At 37.6% G+C, this 20338-nt stretch overlaps 1 protein-coding gene and 1 pseudogene across 3 annotated transcripts in view; one reads left to right on the top strand and one right to left on the bottom strand.

Moving 5' to 3' along the window:
- Gmppa (GDP-mannose pyrophosphorylase A) overlaps window positions 1-20338 on the top strand; it is an 82019-nt gene that overhangs the window by 13334 nt on the left and 48347 nt on the right. The window lies entirely within an intron of this gene.
- On the bottom strand, window positions 3016-4003 carry LOC137247288 (microfibril-associated glycoprotein 4-like; annotated as a pseudogene).

Here is a 20338-nt window from a genome sequence, read left to right as displayed (position 1 = left end):
ATAAAGTGAAACGAAATCTTGCTAATATAATAAAATACAAACAACTCTGCGCACAGGTAAAGCGTGCATGTAAACAAGCCAAGAGGGATACATGGCAAAACTTTATCAACTCACTTAACCCTACTATGGATACAAGGACAATATGGAACAAAATTAAAAAAGTCAAATCGCCACAATATATAAGTTTTCCAAATATTTTTTCAGAAAACGAGTGCCTTACTCATCCCCAACAGATAGCAGATAAATTTGCAGAAACATGGAGTTTAATAGGCTCCGACAATTCGTTTGCTACACAAGTTATACTGGCTAAACAAAACTATAAAATTGACTCCCCATCCGGGGAAGCACTCAGTCTTCATAAATATTTTTCCAATATAACAATCGATGACCTTAATGTAGCAATAAAAAATTCAAAAGGCACAACACCGGGAATTGATAAAATAACATACTCCATGATACAACATTCGGACATCTCGCTGAAGAAGAGAATATGCAAGTTATACACGGGAATACTCGAAACTGGAAGTTATCCGCACTACTGGAAGGTAGCAGTTCTTGCTCCAATTCCCAAACCAAATAAAAACGCAAATCTGGTGGAAGGATACAGACCCATTTCGCTAATATCGGTCCTAGCTAAAGTATTTGACAAAATTCTTGCGAGGAAAATTAGAGAACACTACAAATCGCACTTTCTCCCAGAGCAACATGCCTTCCTCCCACAGCGTGGAGTACATACATTGTGTCACGCATTAGAAGCAAAAATAAAAGACAATCATAAAGCGAATAAACACAATGTTATGTTTTTAGAAGACATAGAAAAGGCCTTTGATAGAGTTATTTCATTTGTTGTAATAAAAGAACTTTCTTCCTGGGGTGTTCCGGCACTAGTGCTGAAAACTATACATTCCTTTATGTCGCATCGTAGAATTACAGTTCGAGTAGATGGTTTTTTATCGAAGCTTCTCAATCTAGACAATGGCCTCCCCCAAGGATCTCCACTGTCAGTTGTATTATTTGCAGCATATTGCAATACGCTTATTAAAAATATTAGAAACATAAATGGGGTGGACTTTATTGGTGTATACGCTGACAACATCTTTGTTGTATCTTCAGGCTCAGCAGAACAAATAAATAACAGCCTCGGTGAAGTAAACACCAAAGTACAAAGGTGGGCAGAAGCAACTGGTGCAGTAGTACCAATTAATAAGGCAGAAGCTATGCATGTATGCAAAAAACACAACTGTGATATATCCTCATTGAAAATAGGCAACCAATATGTTCATTTGAAACCCCATATATCAATCCTTGGCATCACTTTCTCCAGAAATGCACTATGGAATGAGCATATCAACAAAATTTGCGAAAAACTAATCAAGGTTAATAACCTACTAAAGATATTCTGTACGAGGAACAAAGGACCACACATAGACACTGCCATATCAATCAGTCGAACTATTTGTGAAGGAATAATTCAACACGGACTCACGGTTTATGGGTGGACATCCGAAAAGAATAAAAACAAAATCAATGCATGTATGAATAGATGCTTTCGAACGGCTGCAGGGTTGCTCATGGCCACCCCAATAGCCGCCCTCAGACTAGAAGCGCGGTACCACGATATCGATTGGCAACTACAAAGAAGGTCAGCTGGTCTCGCAGCGAAAGCTTTGACGCTGCCAGATCACCCATTACACGAGCATATGTGGGAGCTACACTCAGCCAATAGAAGAAAAGTAGGCGGCAGAAACGCTAGCGCTCTGGAAAATATTATACGCTACCTTAACATCAAAAAAACACCCATACCAGCACAACCACTAAGGAAATCACCTAAAATAAAATTCCATACGGATATGACACTCAGCGAATTCAAAAAAGAAAACACAAATGCTAACATCTTTAAAACCTTCTACGCAAAAATAAAAAATGAATTCAACCCAGAACTTATCTTGTTCACTGACGGCTCTAGGCAGTGCGACACCTCAACCTATGCTTTAGTAGAACAAACTTCAGTTGACTCCTTTAAAACTCTGAAGCAAAGTCTATTACCGCTACATGCAGGAATTTTTGATGCAGAACTTGTAGCTGTTTAACAGGCAATTATATACGCTGCTGAAAGAAAAGCAAATACGTTGATATGTTTCGACAGCCAAAGTGTAGTCAAATACATTGGCTCTACTGCATATAATGGACCGGAAATCCAAAGACCTAGAGAGGATCAATTAATAAAAATCCTTTGGGTTCCAGGACACATAGGAATCAAAGGAAATGAAGAAGCTGATCACATAACAAAAGCAGCGCTCCGGTTACCATTAACTGTGGAAGTACCCTGCTATAGCAGTATTATAAGAAACCATTGTTATAGTTGTCAAGATGTTGAAGAACAAGAAAAATGGAAAAGTTCAAATTTATTTCTTCGAACACACAACCCGGGCACAAAGCGGCCAAACTACAATATAAACTTTACCAGTGATGAATGTATAAAGATTGCAAGAATGAGAGTTGGAACAACGCTGTTCAGCATATCTCATCATTACAATGATAATGGCCCGATTCAATGTTCGACATGCTCCACTGCATTGACTCCCGAACACATGATGCAAATTTGTCCGTTGACGAAAGTATCAACCCCCATGGATGTTGCACTAGATTGCAGTAAAACGGAAACGATAAACACTGTCAATAACGCCTTGAAAACCCACAACGTCTACCACACTACTTAACACAGCAACGAAAAATAAATACCCTTTAAGTTAAGACAAGACAATATACACTTAGCTTACATACCAATATGTTTAATTGCAGGGAACCATATGGTCTCAGTAACCAGGTACCCTAACCAAAAGTAGTTTATAAATTTATTTGTAAACTATGACGAAAATAAATAAATAAATAAATAACTTGAATTAAAAATACACATACATACACAGAAGTTATTACATAAAATCGTACTTTGAAAATTTTAAAACAAAAGCAAACATACATTAACACTTAACTAAGTAAATAAAAACCATTAAATTAACACTTGGCGCGTATTGACATTTTCATTCGTTTTAACGAATATTCTGAACCATGGAAGGCCTCCCAATACATGCCCTCCTTGACTTTATCTGTTTCACCACCTAACCTAAATACTTTCAAAAGATGTTAGCTGCCATGCAGGCTCTTAAACCGACCAGGACTATTATATTGTTCACTGCAACTACCCTGCGATTTGGCATCGTTATCACGATCTATGGCACTAAATTGTTGTCCCTCATGATACAAAAAACGAATCACCGGCTGTACCATGATAAATGCCCAATATACCCATTTTATAGGCGGACTGTACATTGAAAATGCTAAAATCGCTATAATATGCATATTTGTGAACACCCTCATGGTCTTCCATATCAATGCGTAACTCGAAGAATCCATTAAACTTGAGTTCGTGTAAATGTTGTAAACCCAAAAAGATTTCACTATTTTCACCATCACTACAAAAACCGTGCTTATATATATCCAATGTGCGATTGTGAAAAGCGACAGAGCCATCCAAACGTTGTAGTACTACGATCCAACGCTCAGCATCACAGAGTACTGGAAATGGTGGAATTTTCATATTATCCAGCTGAATTTCACTCACTCCAGTCGTTTGACAAATCCCGGCTAAAAGTTCTGTGCATTTGTGGTTGCTGTTTTTGTTGCTTTCATCATCGTTGGTTGTAGTGGTTGTGGCTCTTATAGAGCGCACTGATTGTGTATTCTGTGTGTTACGAGGATGTTGTTGGGTCGTTGTTGTTGCTGTATCTGTTGCTGCCGATTCTGCAACCTGCTGAGGTTTATTTTCTGTTGGCTGCTCCGGTTGTGTAGATGCTAAAAAGGACTGGATTGTCAGTACTGTTGCTGGTTCCGATAAAGTTTTTAATCTTGCCAGGACTTCATCTAATTTATTTTCCAAACATTCAGAATCACATCGCACACGTGTCGCCTGCGCCCGTTTTGTGTATAGGACGAAAATTATAAAAATTTAGTAGGATAATCCCTATAAAATTTTATGTTTTGCATAACCAATTAGTGCATAGCCATAACTTAATCCAAAATAGAGGATTTATTAATTTTAGATACTACAAAATTTGCTAGACTTAAGGCTGAAACCATAGAGGATCGTTATTATTGTATGTAATGAGTGTAGCAAATTATGCACATGTTTATATACATACTTACATCAGTATGTTTAAATCAACGTTCACATACTATTCGCCCTATATGTTGCAAGTATCTATACGCCTAGATAAGCGCTTTCGATTTACTAATGCATCCATATATGTAATACTCCTATAATGCTGTTACAGGCTAGGTGCATTCACAAACATCAAAAATCATAAATAAAAAATTTTTCTTGTCACACTTATGCTGCTACAATCACAAAAATTGTGTAGGCTGTCTTGTTTTGATTTCGAATTCAGAACTCATTGCGAGCATTTTCTATTAGCAATATAGGGGTATTACATATATGATTGCATCCTGTTATTGTTGTAGTTGTTGTGGCGATTAGGTTACTCCCCGAAGGCTTTGGGGAGTGTTATCGATGTGATGGTCCTTTGTCGGATACAGATCCGATACGCTCCGGTAACACAGCACCATTAAGGTGCTGGCCCGACCATCTCGGGAACGATTTATATGGCCACATTATACCTTCAGGCCATCCCTCCCTCCCCACCCCCAAGTTCCATGAGGAGCTTGGGGTCGCCAGAGCCTCATCTGTTAGTGAAACGGGATTCGCCGCTCGAAGGTGAGGTTGACAATTGGGTTGGAGAAGCTATATATTGCGCTACACATCCCCTTGAATCCCCTGATTGCATCCTAAAATGGACTTGTATTCAGAAATTATCCCGTGCATGCAACAAACGAGAATTTTTCTTTCAACAAAGCGAAAAAATAATCAAAAATAATCGAAAAAACCAAAAAATTCGAAAAAATGCTTTTTCGATTACTTTTGATTTTTTTTGGGCTCTCATTTCAATGTAACCCCATTTAATTTGTTGCATCCTTCCCACAAATTGTCATCCTCGGAGCAGCTCCTTGCAGCTGGACTGCTCCATACCCACCTTCTCCGGGAAGATATTGAACCTAACCCTGGTCCCAGGCTGTTGTTCTGCTTTATATGTCGGAAAAAGATTTACCCCAGACAGTCATACTCTTGCCAGTGTGTCACGTGTAAAAGATGGTTGCACCGTTCAGGCTGTTCTGGGTTAGAACCCAACGTTGGACGCCTCCGAAATTTCTACAAAACCTTTGTGGCTCACTGCTGGTTGGGTCCAAGGACGACCCGCGGTTCACTCTCAAGCCTACTCCACCACCTTCTAGCAGCAACGCTGCTCAGCAGGCTACATCAACTGTCCGGTGTTGCTCGCGTCAAACGGCGCCTCCAGCTAACGCGGCCGCTCCAACCCATCACTACAGTCTACGTAGCATGGACAGTAGCAATGACGAGCACTAGCTTTTACCCTCATCCCACCCCTCCTTTTGCGACACACGCACTCGCGTAAGATGGAGTCATCAACTCCTAGTCCCCCACACCATGTGCTCCGTATGCCAGCTAAGAATATTTATGATCGCGACATCGGTCCAATGCAGTTCATGCCTTGGCCGACGCCACCTTCATAGATGCTATGGGCTTAGAAATGGCAACCTTCCGACCGGTGCATTCGTTGCTGCCAAAACACAAGTACCAACCCATCAACACCAAGTATTTCAGCAGCAATCGGACAGCACACACCATCGCATCCACCCATTTCTGACTCCCGGAGTGATGACTGCCCCCCGTTGCACTTCAGAATTCTACAACTTAATTGTAACGCGTTAACCGGAAAGATTGCAGAGATAGTTGCCTACATGAATAAAAATAATATCCGTATAGCCGCAATTCAAGAAACAAAGCTAACTGCCAGATCGGACCTCCGAACTTGCGATGGCTATAACATGCATAGGCAAGATCGTACAAGGGGCAATGGTGATGGCCTCGCCTTTATCACTCATCACACCGTGCAATATAGTCTATTTCAACCCAACATCAGTCGCAGGGATAAACCTTTAGAAAGTCAAGGCATCCGGTCAAGCGATGTTGACCTAGAACTAATTAAAATCTATATCCCTCCTGCCACCTGGTGTCCAAGTGGCTATCGCCCTGATCTCAGTGCGCTACTCTGTGGTGAAAACTGCCTTCTTCTTGGCGATTTCAACGCTCACCACTACCTCTGGCATTCCAGCTTGTCATTCGACAGCGGAGGCAGGCAGCTAGGAGAGCAAATAGACATTACGACTTCCTGCACGATAAACGGCGATGCCCCCACCAGAATTGTAGGTAATTGTCACAACTCACCAAACATTTCTATCGTCAGCGCAGGGCTCATAAACTGCGTCGAAGGGCAGCCGATGCTTACTTTAGCATCTGACCACCTGCCAATACTCTTTTCAATGCAGCGATCTGCGAATTTTTCACCTCTGAAAAGCGGAATTTTATTAATTTCAAAAAAGCTAACTGGGAAGGCTACACAACCTTCACATATAAATCTTTTGCGCTCTCCCCATTTCAACTTATGTCCGGCAAGGCGAGCGTGCGTTCCTCTAGGTCATCGCTTCAGCTTCTGCACGCTTTATTCCCGCCGTCAGATCCTTGTCCAATCCAACAAAACACAATGATAAAGTATCCATAGCCTTTGAATGCTAAAAAACCTTGGCGCTGAGAAAGTAAACTACCCAACGCACGTTTTCAACCTGTTGCTGGTGTCCTATTCCCGATTTTGTTTAATTTCTACATATCAAAACTCCTTTCCCTACCAGAAGAAGTTACAATCAAATCCTATGCCGCTTTCTAGTTTCTTCACCTCGCGCAACCTGGCATTATCACCGACAAAATCCGCCGCCACTCTGTTTACGACGTGGAAGGAACAGTTAGTATCACTGGACGATATGAGTGTCCTACGTTAGCGGGTTTCCCAGGCTTTAGTAGCGGTACCAGCCTCGCCATTTTCCAAGGATGGTGAAAGCGGACAAAGGCAGGTTGAGGAAGAGCGCCAGATATTTTAGTCCTTCTGGAGATTTTTAAACATCGTAATGGCAATATCTGCACTGTTAAAAATGTTGGACTAAAATTTAAACTTTCTTGGTCTGTATATATGACTCGACCCAAAAAGTACTAAAGTTTAATCTTTGAAAAGTTCAAACAATTTTTAGCCTTTCTGGGTTTAAATTTTAATGAGTCGTTCCATTTTTTAGACCTCGAGTCGTTTAATTTTAAGGCCTGTTTTTGGTTAAATATAGTAAATAATAATTCTAAATATTATTACTGAAAATACTGTATTCTAGACCTTACATGTATGAAAACAAAACCGATGGAGTTTAACGCTGATCCTGAGATTAGTTTAAAAACAGTATTTTACTTCGCTCATTAACACCAGCGAGGTTTACCATTCAGTCTAAACTTACCTCAATATTACACTTCGAATGGCTAAAATTTAGGCCAAAGAAGTTTACGTTTTAGTCGAATGTTGGTATAAAAACAGAAACTAGATTTTCATTCAAATTCATTTTTATTCAAATATTTATTAAAATTATTACAATTCTTCAGGTAACAGTAGAGGTATCATTACATATAACTTATCATTATGTTCATAAGCTTCATAAGGCCGATTAAATTTTAATGAATTAAATTTCAGCATACATGAATTTCCGGTAGAAAATATTTCATACGCACTTAAAAGGGGATTGAAAAATGTACACAAATAAAACAATAAATTGAAATGTATTTGATATATATATTATATATTTTTTATAAGGCCAAATTTTTTTACATCGGTATTTTCTTTTCCCATATATACATAAAAGTCACATCTGTAGGAAAACCCATGTTTAATCTCTATACGATTTGTTGTATAAATTTTGATATTGATATATATTGGTTTTCAATAAATAAATTTTTAATTTCCGGTTCTAAAATTGAAGTTGCTTTTATTTTTAATTTTCCAAAAGAAGCTGTTTTTTCTTTCGTCATCTGCTCAAGAGAATAACTAAAGTTTTTTTGGTATCTAGAAGCTAACGTTTTACAAACATTTATATAATTGTTCGTTGCAGACACTTGCTTGATAAAGTCTCGGTTTAGCTTCGTACCTCATTGTCCAAGAATGTACAACAGGACCTAGCTTTCTAATCACCGAGGGATAATGGGTTAGCATAAGGTGTTTTGGCAAAATGCTTAAGTTATATTGTTCTACAATGCAAGATAAATGAGATTTAATTGTTTCACTTAAAACCTCTATATCTTTTTCTTCAATAACTGGCGACATTGTAATTCTGATTATTTAGAGTAAAGAAGTAATACCCTCCTACAAATGTGGCAGTTTTTTTTAAATGTGAAAATATATCAATGGGAAGTGTGATATAAGACATAAGTTTTGAGATGCCGTGAGACCGAGTGATGCACCTAATTTGTCAACAGATATTTGTGAGCAAATATTTTTTTTTGAAGAAATCCATAATTGCAGAATCTTATTTTACTGTTTATCTCTGCAGTACTAATATATTTCAAATGTATTGCTCTTTTAAAAAATGTTTTAGAGCAAAAAGAACAGCTCCCTCAAGAACGTCATGCATCAAATCTACGTTATTACTGTCTATTATATGAAAATAGTTTAACCTTTGATTCTTTTAGGTCATTAAAAACTTCATTTTTATATAAAGTAAACAAGTCGTTATACTGGGACCGCAATCTTAATAGGCTTAAATGTTCTATCACAGATTTGTGTGCAGTATCGCGGTTCATCGTGCAAATTCTACAATAAAAGTTGCTCTAAATGACGACGCGAAGGCAGATAAGATATATGCTCGCAAATTGTCGTGCGCCACACTAGCTAATGTGCCTTTTATGTTGTAGCCATCCAAGCTAATTCCCTCTTCAAGATTTTTTACAATAGGCTGCAATATCATATTGAAATCTGTACATTCGTTTTTTAAATCAGTACAAAAAAAAAAAAGCGACTAAATATATGTTTCTTAACTGTGAAAAGTACTCGCATGGTAAATTTCTAATTGAAAAATAAAGTGCACCGATTTTATGGATCCCAATCTTACTCCCCAAAGGATTTACTCTTCGAAGTCATCGTAAAAAAGTTGGATTTGTAACGCATTTGCATTGCTTTGAAATAGCATGGACTGCTTATAATTTTTCGAGCAACAATAATTTACATAAACACTATCTTTGCAAGCATGGCTTTTTTATTGTACAAGTTTTAAAGGACTCATTTTTAAAAAGGGCTTTTATAGTTTCTAAGATTGGTACATATTGGAAGGTGCATTCCACGTATTCTTTGTAAGATTTGTTGTTACTTCTATTTGTCTTGATGTCCATCTACCACCCAGAGGCTTTGAAACTGGTTCTACATAGAACTCATCTTTTTTGTACATTTCGCTTCTTTTGTAGTTACTTGAAAAGTTCTTTATACGGTTTGTAACACATGAACCAAAGCTATGAAACGTTTCTTTTAAAATAGTAGAGTTAACTTCACTATGTCTATTTTTAAGGAAAGCCTCGAATGTGTGGACAATAGTACCTACAATTTCCTCAAGCGAACTGAAAATGTCATTTACGTTACTTTCTGCCATTCCAGATGCCATTAAGTGTTTTGCAAAATTCGAAAACGATGCTTGTATTGAATCTTCAAAATTGAAATCGTTACACAATTTCTTTGAGCGATGCGTTACATCGCTTGACACAAAATCAGCTTCTTTTGGTAATTCTTCATCTTAGATATTTAATGCCGGTATGAAATCTGAAGTCACATTAAATACATCGCTTGCATTAACATCGACAGAGTAATGTTCAGCATGTCTTTTAAGCCCGCTAAATGTGCAAGTTTTCTTACAGTTCTTTGATTTTATACAGTTTAATATAATTCTTTTTGATTCCGATGAAATGAATATGTTTTAAATGAAATATGACAAAAGCAGTAGTGCCAAATACTTTGTTGCAAAAAGAGCAGAAATACATTTTAGCAATACTTATAAAGTACTTTCGTATCTTTTAAGGTTGTCAAATTTTTTAATAAATTTACAGTTTACTTCAATTTGTCTCGTACTAGATTTAAAACCTTTTCCTATTTCGTAAATGTATTTAGCAACAAAATTTAGAAAGCTTGTTAGAGTCGGATCAAACTTAATACTAAATATGTAAAATGTTTTGAAATATACATCAAATGCTTCAACAAAACAACGTCGTAGGCAATCTTAGCTGCTTACCATCAACGACTACAAAATACTGAGGTATTGCTAATTTGTTAGGCCCAACAGCAAGTAAAGAAGCTGACGTGAGGTAGCGGCTACTTCTTCTATAGGCGAGTTGTGGTTTGCAAATGAATTAAAATTGCTTTCAGAGACTTTATATGAAACCCCTTTCGCCAAGTTACATTTCGCTGCAGGGGAGGGCAGGAGTTTTAGCAAATACAGAAAGGGTTGTACTTCGGAATTCCAACCTTAAAATATGCAAAAACGTTACGCCTGGTATTGAATAATATCAAAGATGTTTAACATTATTTATAGGATCCTGAACTCCAGAGGATATATATATATCTCCGTATTGCAACTCAAAATCAAAAGAAATCTGTAATAATGATATAATAACAAGAAATAACAATTGCATTCATGAACACTTACACGAGATGCAACGAATACATACAAAAGTAAATATATTGTCATTAATTACCAATGTTGCATCAAACAGAAAAAATCTAAACGTTGAACAAATTTCTGTACTCACTGCACAAAATTTCTGCCGACCATTCTTGCTGGCCATTCTTTCTTTTATAGTATCTCTCTGTTCGCTCACAATGCAATTTTTGAAAAATTCGATGTCTTCATTGGAAAGATTATCATCGTTGCTCGCGCAAACTGCTTCTGCAATATCTTCTGACTTTCCCTCAGCTTAACGCCTTTTCGAACTAAAATTTTTTAGTTTCGAGGACAAATACCAAGTGTTATCGATAGGATTGTAGAAAAGCTCCTGAAAGCTTAAATTAAAGAATTAAGTATGACGTATGACGAAAATGAAAGTAGACAACTATGGTGCTGCTTCGTGAATGCAATCAAATTTGATGCCTTCATATTTTATTGCGTCATTTCCCGAATTCACGAACAAATACTTACGATTCCACCATATGCGCTACCTTCAATTTTGTAATTTGGAAAAAGGGCAATAATAGCCTCTGCAGTTGCTATTTTCTGCGTTTTCGTAGGGTAATTTCCAAAATGATGTCTCATAAAAGATACCGCCTCCGAACCAGTAGCCTTCTTGAAGAGTCTGTATGAGTTCCAGTATCACTGTATTCTCTCAAAATGTGTGAATTATCTCCGCTTCGCAGATGTGCCTCTAATGCGGCGCTGTGGATTTTAAATACCGACGTTTTTACCAAAGATTTAGAAACACTTTCTTCATCTAAAAACATAAAAATCAAAGTAGCCATAAATGTGCATACCTGCATATACTATTAACAATGCAATATCGTGAATTCAATAACAAATTCACAATTATTGCATAAAGAAATATCTTACCGCCAGTGAAAACTTCAAGTAAAAAACAACTGCATTTGCCGTATTTCTGCACAAGAAATGGTTCACGAAAACAGAAAAGTACATACATACAGTGAGCCATTCAGTTTAGGTACCTACAAAGGCATTTCCCCAGCATGAAGCTCTACTATTGAATGTTTCAATTACAATTGAAAAATTTTTACTTTTTACTAATTTTAAGAAGAAAATAAGGCTTAATTCGGGCAAATGCCTTTGTACCTAAACATAATTGACTCACTCTATGTATTTTTTTACTTTGTTGTACTTTTTTAACTTACTCGAATATATTATATCATCAGTTGTAATTTCTTCCGTATTATCATCGATAATTTGTCTAATTTCTATAAACTTGATTATATTACCACTTTTTACTTAGATAAATGAAGCCATTTTATGAACTTTTATACATATGTTGCGCGAGAGCTTCAGAAAAATAACATTTTCAATTACGAAGAAAAGAAAACAAAGCAGCTGACGGCTGTCGACATCAGAGACCAGCATGTGTGCGTAATTTCGTGCACGCCGAAGAGCGAGCGAACCCAATAAGGTGTGTGTGAAAACCATTCCAGTAGCGATGCCACTTTTATTAATTGCGTAACAAACTGGTACTTTGAAAATGTCTTGGTACATTGCTTTAGAAATTGGTACTTTTTCTCTGAATCTCGGTATAATTTTACAAAAAAAAAAGTTGAATAATTTAAATGAGAGCGTCCAACGTAAAGGAAACGAAAGTAAAACTTTCTTAATTAAGTCCATAAAAATTTCTAACCGCGAAGCTAGTTCGAATAACGGAGTTTTTTAATATACTATTTTTTGCTTATCCTTGCGTCGCGTTAGTGACAAAAAAACTATATAAATATTTACTATGACTAAGAAAGCGTTGAAATAAAAAAATATATTCCACTTGACAAAGCAAGCTTGTACACATTTTTCAAAACTATAATAAATCGTAGCCGAAAGCTTCGCTTTAATATAAGTCTTTGTTCTAAATTTGTCGCGTCCGCAATCTAAGTTCTATTTAACCGAGAGATAAATTACGTTATCGAAAATATCTTGCATAAAAGGACTTCAAATGAAAATTTTTTCCTCGGAGTTGTATAGTAGAATTTTTTGTAGCAGACCTTAACTCTATAAACTACTTAATATTTGTGTGTATATTAGTTCTTAACTTAGTAATTAAGCGTATCAAAGAAAATGATCATATTGAGCGCCGTCGCTAACCAGTGGCCAGTTGTGACCAAATCATACACCTACTCGCATAGCGGGTTTTGTTCAATGCTAGAATGTACCCAAAATAAAGTACCAACTGCAGATCTCTGATTTGCACGATGAAAGACGCCAGCGTAGCAAAATATCAGAGCCTACGGCACAAACAAAGTAATTCAAATCCGACTGTCAGCAGCGAGTAATTGAAAGAGCAGAATATCACTTTTATTATATTATTATATTTATTTATTACGGTCTTTAAGACCTAGTTGATGTTAAGTAAACATTTGTTTCATTAAATATTAAGTGTTTTACAATATAAAACTAATTTTACTTTAAACTTATTAATATTTTCACAATCTTTTATCTCAGTAGGTAGTTCATATTACATTTTGTACCCTGTATATTCTAAAGTCTTCTTTGCGAACTCTGTTCTTACTCTAGGCAGTCTTATATTATTGCAGTATCTAGTTCCATAACTATGGATCCCGTGATTATATAACATTTTATTGCTCAGGTAACTCGGTAGCATTCCTAATCTTACATGATGTATAAATTTCAAAGTGAAGTAACTTATTGACTGTTTTATACTAAGCCAGTTTAACCGATTCAGCATTATAGTTTTTGATGTTCTTGGGCAACATTTTAATATAACTCGCATTGCCTTGTTTTGTTGTATTTGTAGTCTTTTAATTTGCATATCACTCGCTATCAGCAGAATTGTAGGACAGTATATAAAGTGCGGCTCCATAATTGAACGATACACCATTATTTTATGACGTTGACTAATATGTTTACATGTTCTGTACATGAATCCTATTTTCTGCGCAATTTTTCTTTCAAGATAATTTATATGTTCTCCAAAATTCAGGTTTTCATCAATTAAAACTCCTAAGTACTTCATTTCATTTACTCTTTGAATTAAGTTGTTTTTTATCTTCAGGGTTATATTGTTTAAATCGTTATTACGTATGATGTTCTGGTTTTTGCAAAATACCATGAACTTAGTCTTAACTATATTAAAAAAAAATAAATAAATGTAAGGCGCGATAACCTCCGAAGAGATCTAAGGCCGAGCTTCGCTTCCAATTTGCGTCGTGCTCCTTTTGCTTTTCTCTACAAATTGGCCGGACGGGACCTACATGTTTTATGCCGACTCCGAACGGCATCTACAAGGCAGATGAGTTTTCACTGAGAGCTTTTCATGGCAGAAATACACCCGGAGCACTTGCCAAACACTGCCGAGGGGCGACCCCGCTTAGAAAAATTTTCTTCTAATTGAAAAACCTTATATCTAAAATTTTGATGTTGCTTTGTCCGGGGTGTGAACCCAGGGCATACGGTGTGGTAGGCGGAGCACGCTACCATCACACCACGGTGGCCGCTTATCTATATTTAACTTAAATTTTTTAAGGCACAACCAGTTGTATAGAGAGTCAAGATCTTCTTATGCTTTCTGCATTGCACAGTCCGCATATTTCTCACTGATGGTGAGCAGTGCATCATCCGCAAATAGACGTATATTGCAATATTTTAAGCATTTTTTTATATCATTTATGTATAATGTAAATAGTATCGGTGCAAGTACTGAACCTTGTGGCAATCCGATATCTACATCCACAACCGATGAGACTGCGTTTCCAATTACCGTCCTTTGCTTTCTGACACTGAGATAACTTCGGAACCATTCCAAAGTCTTACCTCTGACACCAGTTTGGAACAAAACATTCAACAATTCCCGTCTATCAACTGTTTCAAAGGCCCGTTTCAAGTCTAAGAAGACAGACACCACAACTTTTTTATCTTCTTTCCATTCAGCAATAACCATGTTAAGTGCTGTTTCACAAGAATGGCTCTTCCTGAATCCAGACTGTTCTGGTATAATAACTTTGTGCTTTTCTAGGTATGCCACCAATTGATTATTCACCCCCATTTCCATAATTTTCTCATCTGAGGGTAACGTATTGATTGGCCGTAGCTCCTCCGGCTTCACTGTATTTTTTAATCTTTCCACAGGTACTATTGTTGAAACTTTCCAGCAGTTTGGAACAATGCCATTATTTAGGGACTCATTTATTACGTCTTTGTAAAAGTTACCAATGTACATCATGGAATCCTTGAAGACACCCTCAGATAAAAGCTTTTCTCCGCCATATTTATTTTTAAAAGCTTTTGTGATATTCATTATATCATCTAACTCAATGTCAGTGAAAATAAATGGTTCTATTGCGATCGAGCGATCAACGTTTAGTTCGGATGCAGTAGGCATTTCTTCGATACTATCACTAATTTCGACTATGCTCTGTACAAAAAATTGTTTAGGGCATTAGCTATATGATACTCATTATGGAGGCATTCGCCATGTATTACTATCTTAGTGATATGTTTTTTGTTATCTGTAAGCTCTGCGAGGTCTTTCAGACATTTCCACATTCGCTTCATGTTTCCGTTATTGCTGTGAACTTGCCTTCCATATACATCTTCTTCTTATACATAATATTACTTTTATATATTTTCTTTAATACATTGTATTCATCCCAGTATCCTGTTTCTGTGGCAATATTAGACCAAGAAAGTCAAAGAAGTAATACCTGAAAGAGTCAAATCTTATTTTTAATCCAAAATTAGTTTAATTTTAAAACTTTAAAATGTGATACTTGCGGTTAGATTGAAGTAGGTATAAACAGTACACCTGGGGAGAGTAAATTTCGATTTAGTACAAGGAAGGTTTAAAATTTGTACTGTAAAAATATACTTTTTGCAGTGAACTTTATGAAATTTAAAATTAAAACCTTAAATGTTTAAAATTTGCTTTAAACCGGAGCAGGGTTTAAAATATATTCCAATATTTTTAACTGCGTGCCGGGCCTACTGCTTTGGATGGTTTAGCAAGTTCGATGGCTTCTTCAACATGGCGGAGATGGTAATGTTTATGCTTGTGTGCGCGTATGTTTCTGTTGGTCCGCCGTCTAGATCTGTCAACTATGGACAGCATTACAAAATGTCCGCAAATAGCGCTCGAGCATTTCTTCGCATCCTATTGCATTTTATCGTCAAAGGCGATGAATACTTTGCCATTGTGCTAGGTCGGGTTCGAGGGGACTTTACGGTTAACCAAAGTTTACCTACACCGGTAGAGAGGTAACAGTTTTTCAGGTGTTCCTCGTATTTCTCCATTGTGTTCGTATACAAGCTGTCTGATGCGCCTAATTTGAGGGTAGCCAGGGTTTTGCTGTCTTACAAATTCACGTTTTTTCGCTAAAGTTACGGTCTCCGTTGAAAAATGCTGCCGCATTTCCGGAATGCGGGAGTGAAACGCGAATTCAATATCCTTGCGGAAAGCACGTTTCCCTGACGGACATCAGTCGGAATTGGGAGAGCAGCGAAAATATTATCTGTGTTTTCTTTATGTTTTTCCCACTTCCCTTTCTTAAAGTTGATGAAAGTGCGGTTTTCGGATGTTCTCAATTCAGCTGATCGTTCAAGCGAGAGGACTATCGGTAGGTGGTCGGATGCCAACGTTATCATTGGCTGCCAGATGACGCAGTTTACAAGTCCTGTACTTACGATTAAAATGCCTGGCGAGCTATGGAAATTTCCTACCATTCCTGTGGGGGAGTCCTCGTTTGTTGTGCAGAAGGCCTTGTCCTCTATTTTAAGAGGAAGCTACCACCACACTATGGTGGCCGTGGGCATTAAAATGTTGTTGTTGTTGTAGCGATAAGGTTACTCCCCGAAGGCTTTGGGGAGTGTTATCGATGTGATGGTCCTTTGCCGGATATAGATCCGGTACGCTCCGGTAACACATCACCATTATGGTACTAGCCCGACCATCTCGGGAACGATTTATATGGCCACATTAAACCTCAGGCCGTCCCTCCCTCCCCACCCCCAAGTTCCATGATGAGCTTGGGGTCGCTAGAGCCTCGTCTGTTAGTGAAACGGGATTCGCCGCTCGAAGGTGAGGTTGACAATTGGGTTGGAGAAGCTATATATTGCGCTACACATCCCCTTGAACCCCTGGGCATTAAAATCGTCAATAATAATTCGATTTTCACCAGAGAGAGGGCCTCTGATATCAGGGTGATATCCACTGAGCAGAAGGTGACAGGAGGGATGTATATGTTGATAATTTCTAAACCCACATCGCCTGACCGAATATACTTTGACCTTCCAGGACATTGTCCCTGTACTGCACAAAGTGGTGCGTGAGAAAAGCGATCCGCCTCCATTACCTCTTGCTCGATCTTTTCTGTGGACATTATAGCCTGAGCAGGTCTGCAAAGATTTTCTAGTGAGCTTAGTCTCTTAGATCGCAACTATGCGGATGTTATGCAGCTTCGTGGAGTAGACTATCTCCGTGATCTTCTCAGTTAACCCATTACAGTTTAACTGCAGTATTCTGAACTGCAACGGGGAAGATGTCGTGACTCTAGGGGTTGGAGACGGGGGATTGCCTACGTGGTATAAGGCTGGATCGCATGTGCTGTAAAGGTGTTGTTAGGTGTGCGGCTTGGCAGCACGGTACAAATGCAGTCGACGAATTGGGGTCTAGCCCAGAACATCCCGTTCGATGCAACGATCCTTTGCATTTGACGCACTGAAGTGAGTGTGACCGTCCTAAAAGGATTCCTTTTCAGCGCACGGAGCAGAGCCATTTCTCTGGACCGGGGTTGGGTTCAACATCTTTTCGGAGCAGGAGAATATGTCCCGTTGTAAGGATCTGTTGGGAGGATGACAATTTGTGGGAGGGACCCAACATATTAAATGGGGTTATACTGAAATGATAGCCCTTGGTCGGGAAAAATCCCGTATCGCCCCGGTACATAGAACACGCTGCTGTTGGTAGGTTTTGGTGTCATTGTATGAAGTTTCTCTAAATTTTATTCAATGCGTCAATTATTACTCTATTACAGCTTCCGAATTGCGGTGGAAAACTGCGTCCACAAAGAGGCGGAGAGAAGCTCATCTATATATATTAAAATCAATGCCATTTTTCGTTGTGATTTTATAAATGAAGAACGGGCTCACCTATCCAAACCAAATTTTTAGGCTTTGTTCTGGGTCTCGAGATATAGGCCAAAACATGGACCCGGGTAACCCTAGGATGTGTTTGTTCAATATGGGTATCAAATGGCAGCTGTTGATGAATGCTATAGTATAGACTATGCCGCCCCGTGACTAGGGTCTCGAGATATAGACCAAAACGTAGACCCGGATAACCCTCGGATGTGTTTAAACCACATGAGTATCCATTTTAAGTTTTTGATAAATGCTAATGAAAAGAGGGCTTTTCTTTTCGCCGGGTAACTAAGGACTCGAGATATAGACCAATTGGGAACTCACCTTCAGGTTAAGATATTGCATTCTTATGTACTACAACCAGTTAAAATGGTATATTCAATCACATAACAATATAATCTTTTTACCTGAAGGCGCTGAAAAGCGCTCAATGTATGGTGAAATTATTTTGGAAAACACACCAAAAACCCATTTGTTTGGTCAGATTCATCCCACTTAGCCAGCGGATTATATGTTTTCATATTAACATACATACATCAATAATAGTTTAATCATTTACTAAACGATTTGCTATCTACTTAGCTACGCCCTTTCGCTCTCAAAATGTATGTACATCGTTGATATGTATGCCAAAATAGAAACAGAACGTCTTAATTTTATTCGTTTCAACCAAGCAAATTTAAGATCTGAACAATATATTCATTTGCAAGATGCGATAGGGAATGATGCTAATATTAATGACATCGGACGTTTAACTATATTGCCATATTCGTATATTGAATGTGATTCACCATGTATGATTGATGAAAAGTGTTCGAAACGAAACCCAAGGCAATTTACTTCAGACACAATAACGGGTAATGACGGATATCCGTTGTATCGACGTAGATCACCTAATGATAATGGCAAAACGGCAACCATTAGAATGCATAACCAGGAAGTTGAAGTTGATAATCGTTGGGTGGTTCCGTATTGTACATTATTATCGAAAATATTCAATGCTCATATAAATGTGGAATACTGTAATTCTGTCAAATCCATTAAATATATTTGCAAGTATGTAAATAAAGGGAGCGATATGGCAATTTTCGGTGTTGCTGGTGATAATACAAATGATGAAATTACTCACTATCAAATGGGGCGCTATATTAGTAGCAATGAAGCTGTCTGGAGGATTATGTCGTTTCCAATGCACGAAAGACATCCTGCGGTTGTTCACTTGGCTGTACATCTTGAGAATGGCCAACGTGTTTATTTTAATGTAGCAAATGTATTGGAAAGAGCAGCACAACCACCAGCAGCTACGTTAACAGCTTTTTTCAAATTATGCGAAACTGATACATTTGCGATAACTTTGTTATATTCTGAAGTGCCTCAGTATTACACAAGGAATGTGTCTTCGAAAAAATTTCAAAGACGTAAACAAGGAGCAGCAGTTCATGGGCATCCTGGCATTTTCCAAACAGATGCAATTGGGAGAATATGTACAGTACATCCAAACAATGTTGTGTTTTTTTATTTGAGATTGTTATTAGTTAAAGTGAATGGCCCATTAAGAATTGAGAACAGTCAACGGTCATTTGTGTCAAACATACCGTGAATCATGCCAATTTTTGCATTTGTTGGAGGATGATGCACATTGGGATTCAACACTTCATGATGCATCTATTTCGGCTCATCCTCAACAAATACGAATGCTATTTGCCATTATATTATCAACATGTATGCCATCAAATCCACTTGAATTATAGAACAAATATAAACATTATATTGCAGAAGATATTTTAATTCGTATGCGTCCAAGAAATCCTGATTTGTTGATAACTTGTGAAATGTACAACGAAGCTTTGATAATAATTGAAGATATGTGCCTAACGATTGCAAATAAAACATTAGTACAATTGGGTATGATCACACCAAATCGTGAGATGCATGATCTGTTTGATCGTGAATTGCAACGTGAGCAGGAATTCAATTCTAATGATTTGCGTTTATTTGTACAATCGAATATAACCAAAATGAATATTCAGCAAAAACATGTATATGACACAATCATGCAAGTCATTTCCAATAATGCAGGTGGATTATATCTCTTGGACGCAACTGCTGGTACAGGCAAAATGTTCGATATATCACTGATTTTAACGACTATTCGATCGGAACAGAAAAATGCATTGGCTTTTGCATCTTCGGGAATTGCTGCTACATTATTAGAAGGTGGTCGGACAGCACACTCTGCATTAAAATTGCCATTGAATGTAGAGGTGATTGAAACTCCAACTTGCAATATTTCAAGAAATTCTGCTATGGCAAAAGTTCTGCGATTAACGTCAATTATTTTATGGGATGAGTGTACAGTGGCGAATAAAAAATTACTGGAAGCATTTAATCGAACAATGCAAGATTTACGTGGTAATCAACAGCTTTTTGATGGTGCTTTGATATTACTGTCAGGAGATTTTCGATAAACATTGCCTGTCATTCCTCGATCCACTCCTGCTGATGAAATAAA

This window comes from Eurosta solidaginis, chromosome 3 (genome assembly GCF_040869045.1).
Source record: "Eurosta solidaginis isolate ZX-2024a chromosome 3, ASM4086904v1, whole genome shotgun sequence".
Lineage (NCBI taxonomy): Eukaryota > Metazoa > Arthropoda > Insecta > Diptera > Tephritidae > Eurosta > Eurosta solidaginis.
Note: the sequence above shows the minus strand (reverse complement) of the source record. Positions and strands in the feature narration are given on the sequence as shown.